Source organism: Rhineura floridana, chromosome 19 (genome assembly GCF_030035675.1).
Source record: "Rhineura floridana isolate rRhiFlo1 chromosome 19, rRhiFlo1.hap2, whole genome shotgun sequence".
Classification (NCBI taxonomy): Eukaryota; Metazoa; Chordata; class Lepidosauria; order Squamata; family Rhineuridae; genus Rhineura; species Rhineura floridana.
In genome coordinates this window covers 10,343,698-10,350,757 of record NC_084498.1, presented here as the reverse complement: position 1 = coordinate 10,350,757, position 7,060 = coordinate 10,343,698, and the positions used below count along the sequence as shown (strand labels likewise).

Here is a 7,060-nt window from a genome sequence, read left to right as displayed (position 1 = left end):
CTGCAGTTTAAAAGTCATCTGGAGTTAGTCACCTCTTATATATTGTAGCAATGAATGCCATAAAGAATGTACTACATGTAGGAATGCTTTCTTTGTTTAAGGAAAGCTGTTTGCTTTCCTATAGCAGGGGTCCCAAAAATGTGGAACGTGAGCTTCATTCAGGTGGTATATGGCAGCAACTTTATCTTAATTTAATTTATTGGATTTCTTAGTCGCTCATCTGGCTGGCCAGCCAGCCACTCTAGGCGACGTACAAAATGACACACCAGTACAATAACATTAAAATCTAAAAGCGATAATGATAAAATCTAACCCACCCCAAAGGCCTGCCTGAATACACATATGCAACAACAACCTTATTCTATTAATTATTTGAAAGTTTATTTACAAGAAGTTCTGTATTAGTTCTAGCATACAATAAAAATCCATGATCCTAGAAGTAGTGCTTCCATAGTATTAAGCTCAGAATATTTGATTTGCTGTTCTTGACTGAGAGTCAAAGACCCTGGAGTTTGCTGTCCTCTACTGTTTTGTTAGAGGGGTAGAATACTTTGAATGAAAAGCCACTTCTTGGGAAAGATCCAGGATTTATGCAGAGGCAATCGCTGTTGGTCACGGTGAATGGGTCATATTTGTCGGCAAAGACAATGAGATCTGGCAGAGGGTATGTTCTCAAGGTGTAGTCGTAGACCCAAGAGACAGGGCTAACATTAAGGGGCAATGGAGTCAGATGTCCTTGTAATAAAATTGTCTTTACAAAATGATTAGGAATATCCAAACTGCTACTAGGAAATCGGACACAATTCCGGCACATCTTGTTTACCAAGTCTTCTCTGAAGATTATTTCCTGAGTGCAGTACTGGACCCTGCAAGGATTTGTAGTGAAGACTGAAAATGGCACCTGCTGTCGGAACTCCTCTGTAAAGCGGTGGCCTTGGCAAAATGGAGCCTGGGCCAGGATCTTCAGAGCTGGGAACAAATACAAATCAACTGCTCTTATGGATACTGGGATATTCGCATATTATGTCTGCAAGAGCTTTCAATGAACCTTTCAGTGACTGAATTTGATTTTTTCCATATGGAGCAGAGGAAAAGTTCCCACAGAAGAAGAAGCAAGTTGGAGGCATGGAGGAGTAACCTGAAAACATAATGCGAAGCTTCTCCAAAACTTCTGCTTGATCCAACCAAACATCTGAAAGGAACACAAACATGGCATCCTCATTTTCCTCCTCTAGCTGTTTCAGTTTCGCAGAAGATTTTACGGAGGTTGAAGAAGGCCCTCCAAAGAAGTTCGTGTTTCCATAATATGCCCTAGTTGTAATAGAAGGTTCCATAGGGGGGAATCCAAAAGCATTGACATGAAATATCTCATCTTCATACCAGCCTTCTGTTAAAACAAAACATAACTCTGTATATTCACTAATAGGCAAAAAACCTTGCGGTTTAAGAACATACCTATAGCCCACAGATATTTCTATCAAATTTTAAAAAGCAGGGAAATTGGGCAGCTATAGTGAATGCACCAGGGGAGCAGGAGACCTGAACTCCTCTCTGAGATATTGTACTGCCCTACAAAGTTGTCAAAATGCAAACACCATTTGGGTTGGTCTTTCACAGTCCAATCCACTTACTGTGTAGCTTGGAAGAATTTGGTAACGTGCCTCTGAGTATATGGTGAGTGGTGGCAACACTTGCCATCTCCAAAGATAGAGAATTATATTTTTCTATGTTTGTTGGTGTTCTTCTTACATTGCTTCTTTCCTGTGGTACTAATGTTTCTACAGAAAATGTGAACTAGGAAATTTTATTTCCCTCACTGTTCATCCTAGAAATCTGTGTCAAATTTATTTTTATTAATTTCAAAGCCTTTTTATTGGTCAGTGTCATATGATGGTGAAGACAGCCTTTTGTGTTTCAAATTGAAGGTTATGTCCTATTTCTATTTTGGGTCCATTAACAGTTGAATCTGAAACTGCAGTTTGATGTAAAATCAGACTGATTCCAATATGTTGCTACTTCAGCAATAACTCTAGCTGTTGGAAAAAAGAGGATGCATGTTTTCAGCCTGTTACATTTAAACCATTTCATTTAAGGCAAGGTGGGCACGATCAATTAAAAACATAGAGCACACCTACCATTTTTCTAGAATATATTTCACCTCCCACTTGTGCAAATTGAGACACTCCTGAGGTCCACCGGAGACTATTCTGCAGAAGTCAATGCCCTTATTCCACAATTATGTTTGGAGTTTTTTTAGAGTAAATTTTGCAAAATGTTGCTGTACTTCATATTCACAGAAATAGAAACAAAAGAAAATGATTTCCTATAGGAAACTTCAGTAAAATTGCAAAGGAAATCAGACATATTCAAAGTGACCATCTGAACTATATCAACTGTCTTAATAATGTTGCTTCCTCCCGGCTAAAACAAGATCAGCACAGCACATGTCTTGTTTCTGTTATTTGGGCTGATTGCAGGTGTTGCCACCACTCACCATATGCTCAGAGGCACGTTACCAAATTCTTCCAAGCTACACAGCAAGTGGATTGGACTGTGAAAGACCAACCCAAATGGTGTTTGCATTTTGACCAATTTGTAGGGCAGTACAATATCTCAGAGAGGAGTTCAGGTCCCCTGGTGCATTCACTATAGCTGCCCAATTTCCCTGCTTTTTAAAGTTTGATAGAAATATCTGTGGGCTATAGGTACATTCTTAAACCGCAAGGTTTTTTGCCTGTTAGTGAATTTCCCTGCTTTTTAATCCGGGAGGTAAGAAATGGGATCCTGTCCTGTGCAAGTTTGCTGAGAATGGATTAATCATTTGCATGTTTATTGAGTTCAATGGGATTTGCTACCCTGCAATCATGCTTAGGATAGGTGAAACGGACCACAGAGGATGGGGAGGGAAGGAGGGAGGAGGGGGATGGGAGCTGGGAGGAGGGGGAGGGGTGGAGGACAGGTTTGATCATTTGCATGTTTATTGAATTCAGTGCGATTTACTCCCGTGCAATCATGCTTAGGATAGATAAAACTGACCAGGTGGGGAGGGAGGGCTGGAGTGGGCAGGGGAGGAGGAAGAAGGAGGAGGGCAGGGGAGGAGGAAGGGAGAGGAGAGGGGAAGGAGAGGAAAAGCAGGTCTGATCATTTGCATGCTTATTGAGTTCAATGGGATTTACTCCTATGCAATCATGGTTAGGATAGGAAAAACTGACCATGGGGAAAAAGGGGGGGAAGGAGTATATTGAAGGGGGACAAAGGAAGGGGGAGAGGAGGGCAGGTTTGATCATTTGCATGCTTATAGAGTTCAATGGTATTTCCATGCAATCATGCTTAAGATAGGTAAAACTGAGCATGGGGCGGAGGAAGGGGAGGGGGAGGAGGGGATGGGAATGGGGAGGGGCAAGAGGGAGAGCATAGGAGGGAGAAGAAGGGAGGTTGGGTTTGATCATTTGCATACTTCTTGAGTTCAGTGGGATTTATTTCTATGCAATCATATTTGAAAATGGAAATGGACTGCCTTCAAGTCGACCAGACTTATGGTGACCCTTTGAATAGGGTTTTCATGGTAAATGGTATTCAGAGGTGGTTTTACCATTGCCTTCCTCTGACGCTGAGAGGCAGTGACTGGCTCAAGGTCACCCAGTCAGCTTCATGGCTGTGTGGGGATTCGAACCCCGGTCTCCCAGTTCATAGTTCAACACTGACCCAGGGGAGGGGCAGTGAGGGGAAGAGGAGGGGGAGGGGAGGATATTGGGTGGGTGGGCACTGGGCAGAGGGGAAGCCCCTTTCCTTTCCAAACGGAAAACCTTGGGAAAACCTTGTGAATAGTGGAAGACAAACAAAGGGACCTTGATAGGCTGGAGCATTGGGCTGAAAACAACAGAATGAAATTCAACCAGGATAAATGCAAAGTTCTACACTTGGGAAAAAGAAATCAAATGCACAGTTATAAGATGGGGGATACTTATAAGAAGGATCTTGGAATTGTCATTGATCACAAGCGGAATATGAGCCAATAGTGTGATGTGGCTGCAAAAAATGCAAATGCAATTTTAGGCTGCATTAACAGAAGTATAGTTTCCAAATCGCATAAAGTATTAGTTCCCCTCTATTCAGCACTGGTTAGGCCTCATCTTGAATACTGCATCCAGTTCTGGTCTCCGCACTTCAAGAAGGATGCAGAGAAAGTGGAACATTCATTACATGCCACAGGGGGTTTGGAGCAAGTTTAAAGCAGACTTTTTTGGGATCTATTTGTGGCACTATCCTGAAGAGCAGGTGTTTAACAAGCAACAGTAAGAGTCACATGATGACACACTGAACATTTAACAGACATAAATTTTATAATATTTATTGATAAATCACCTAGTATTTAAAGGAAAGGACTGAATTTAGAAGTTAAAGGCTGTAATTCTATGTTCACTTTTACTTCAGGAGTAAGCTGAAATAAACTCAGTGGAACTTACTTCTGGTGATGTGTGTGTGTATGTGTGTTCCCACCCTCCCCCGCTGTCTCCCACAGCCTGCCCTTTCCATTGGCTCCATCGCCCTGCCCCCACCCACGCTCTCTCCCACTGCCTGCCTTCCCCACTCGCTGAATCTAGCTTGAAGGAAGGAAAGCGTCAAAAAATGGGGGGGGGGAGCTTTGAAGGACCTTGGCAATTTTTTAAAAGTCTATTCAGAAGCTCTGCTCCACTTACCTGGGAGTAAGCCCCACTGAACTCAATGGGATTTACTTCTGAGTAGACAATTTCCCTCCTTCCTTCCCTGAAGCTCATTGCTAGCACACAGAACCTCCACTTACCTGGGAGTAAGCCCCACTGAACTCAATGGGATTTACTTCTGAGCAGACATTTTACCACCGTCCTTCCCTCAAGCTCACTGCTAGCACACAGAAGCACCGCTCCACTTACCTGGGAGTAAGCCCCACTGCACTCAATGGGACTTACTTCCAAGTAGAGTTTTTTAAAAACGCAGAGTCCTTCAAAGCTTCCCCTCCCATTTTTTTGACTTTCCCACTTACCTCCATTCTGCTGCTGCTTTCTCCCTCCATCTGCCATTTTCTCTCTCTTGCTTCCTCACACCGAGCAAGCTCAGCGGAAGGCTGGTGTGTGTCACATGTCTGTTGCCCACCAATCACAGGAGCAGACTTCCCCTGCTTCCTCCAAGTAACTGGAAGGGGAGGGAGAGGAAGAGTGAAACCGAAAGAACTCTTCTACGCATGCGGTACGTTATCACCCACTACAATGCATTTTTTTTAAAAAATAATTAAAAATAAACCATGCTGGTTTTTGTAATTTAAACCTACTTCAGATGAAGTACTGTGTTTGGGGCAAGCTCGGGCAATTCATTAGGGTACCTTAGAGTCATCTTTGAGTTGTAATCAAGGTCAACAGATTATGTCAATTCCAAGAAAAAAAAGTCCAAACAGCTTCTAGTTTTTTTTCTCCTGTTTTTCACTTTAACCTGCGGATTCTCCGTGGGGGGGTTGTGTATCACCAAGAAAACTTCCAGAGTTGTAGAGCAAGCGATTCTGAATCCAACAGTATAAGCCTTGTAAGTTTTTGTTTTGAATTGGAACTACAGAAAGCACCAGAAAGGGGTGGGGGGGGTATTTTCATTTAACATGGTAGAACCCGAAAAATCCCTACTGACTATAGTATACAAAGTACAAATACAAACAACATATATACATACAGCAGCCACTCTCATGGCTGTATAATAAGCCACTGTGGAACTGTGCTTTACTAAGGTCCAGCTGGACAACTCCTGTAGGATCTTCCAAGAAAAACTTTCCCTCTTCCAGCTGGGTTATCATCCCAAGAACAATAACCTCCCTAACTTTAGCTGAGTTCCCCAAGAGAGTTTCTATTGTCTTGAGCTGGAATTTACTTCTGCTTTCATCTGGGTGTGAACAATTCATGCCGGTGGGTTCTCTGCTGAAAGATGATATAACGCTCACGGAACAATTCTGCTTTATCCCTGGCACGGCCAAATAAATTTGGTGCAGGATGGCTGGGCATTGAGAGGGGTAGAAACTTTTTTCTTTCAAAATTGTAAACTGTATTCTCTTTATTGCTGCTTTTATTACTGTATTAAAATTGAGATTCCATATAATTTTGTAAAAATACTTTAGCATCTAGCAGACCCTTAGAAGTTGCTAAACAGGCAGAAAAATCAAGTGGTCTTGGGTGAGGTGTTAAGTTTGCCAAAAAAAAAAACCTGCTGCAGACGAAACTTTGCTTAGTCTGTGTTAAGCAGCCATTCAACGCCTATAATTTATAGGTTCTCCATACCAGAACTTTGAAGGCTGTAGGAATTATTGTATGTTTTGCATCGGACTCTACATTTAATTTGTGTAGTAACTTTGCAATTAATAATATATATTTTGGCCAGGTAGTGCTCAAAAATATAAAAAGTTCATATTTTTATTGTAGTTAAGTGGTGACAAGGAAATCACAAGAAACCAGAAAGGCAGGAGCTATCTAAACTTGGAGCGGAGGGTGGGTGGAGTGAGAGACAGAAATTAACTACACTGAAGGCCTGTGCTACTCACAAGGTCTTCACTAGCTTTCTAAGTGAGTTCTACCTCATCAAGTGACTTCTTGTTCTGTGTGTTGCCTGCATAGATCCTCTCCAGCCAGGGTCTTCTAGATGTTCTCAGATCACATGGAGCAAAAACAGATTGGTATATGACAGGGAATCTGCCTTAAACCGAATCAGACCATCGGTCTATCTAGCTCAGTATTTTATTGATTTTTAGTTATACGTTTATTAAAGAAAGAAGAAAAATGCAAAAGAGAGAAAAAGCTTAGAATAAAGAAAAAGAAGAAAACCATCAACTCACAATAACAATAAAATAAGCATCAATACATCCATATTAATTTACGTATACAGATTAATATATGCCGCCCAAATAGGTATCCAAATGAAGTTGGTGTTTATAGAAAGTAAGTTCACGTGTAGCCAAGGCATTAAGATCTTCAGACCCATTGCATAATAGATGGTGAGTGTTTATCCCTCTAGCTCAGTATGGTCTACACTGACTGGCAGAGGCTCT

At 41.8% G+C, this 7,060-nt stretch overlaps 1 pseudogene; it reads right to left on the bottom strand.

Annotated features, from left to right (window-relative positions):
* Window positions 1–335: 335 nt before the first annotated feature.
* LOC133373456 (DNA polymerase epsilon subunit 2-like) lies at window positions 336–5,136 on the bottom strand (annotated as a pseudogene).
* Between the last annotated feature and the right edge of the window lie 1,924 nt (window positions 5,137–7,060).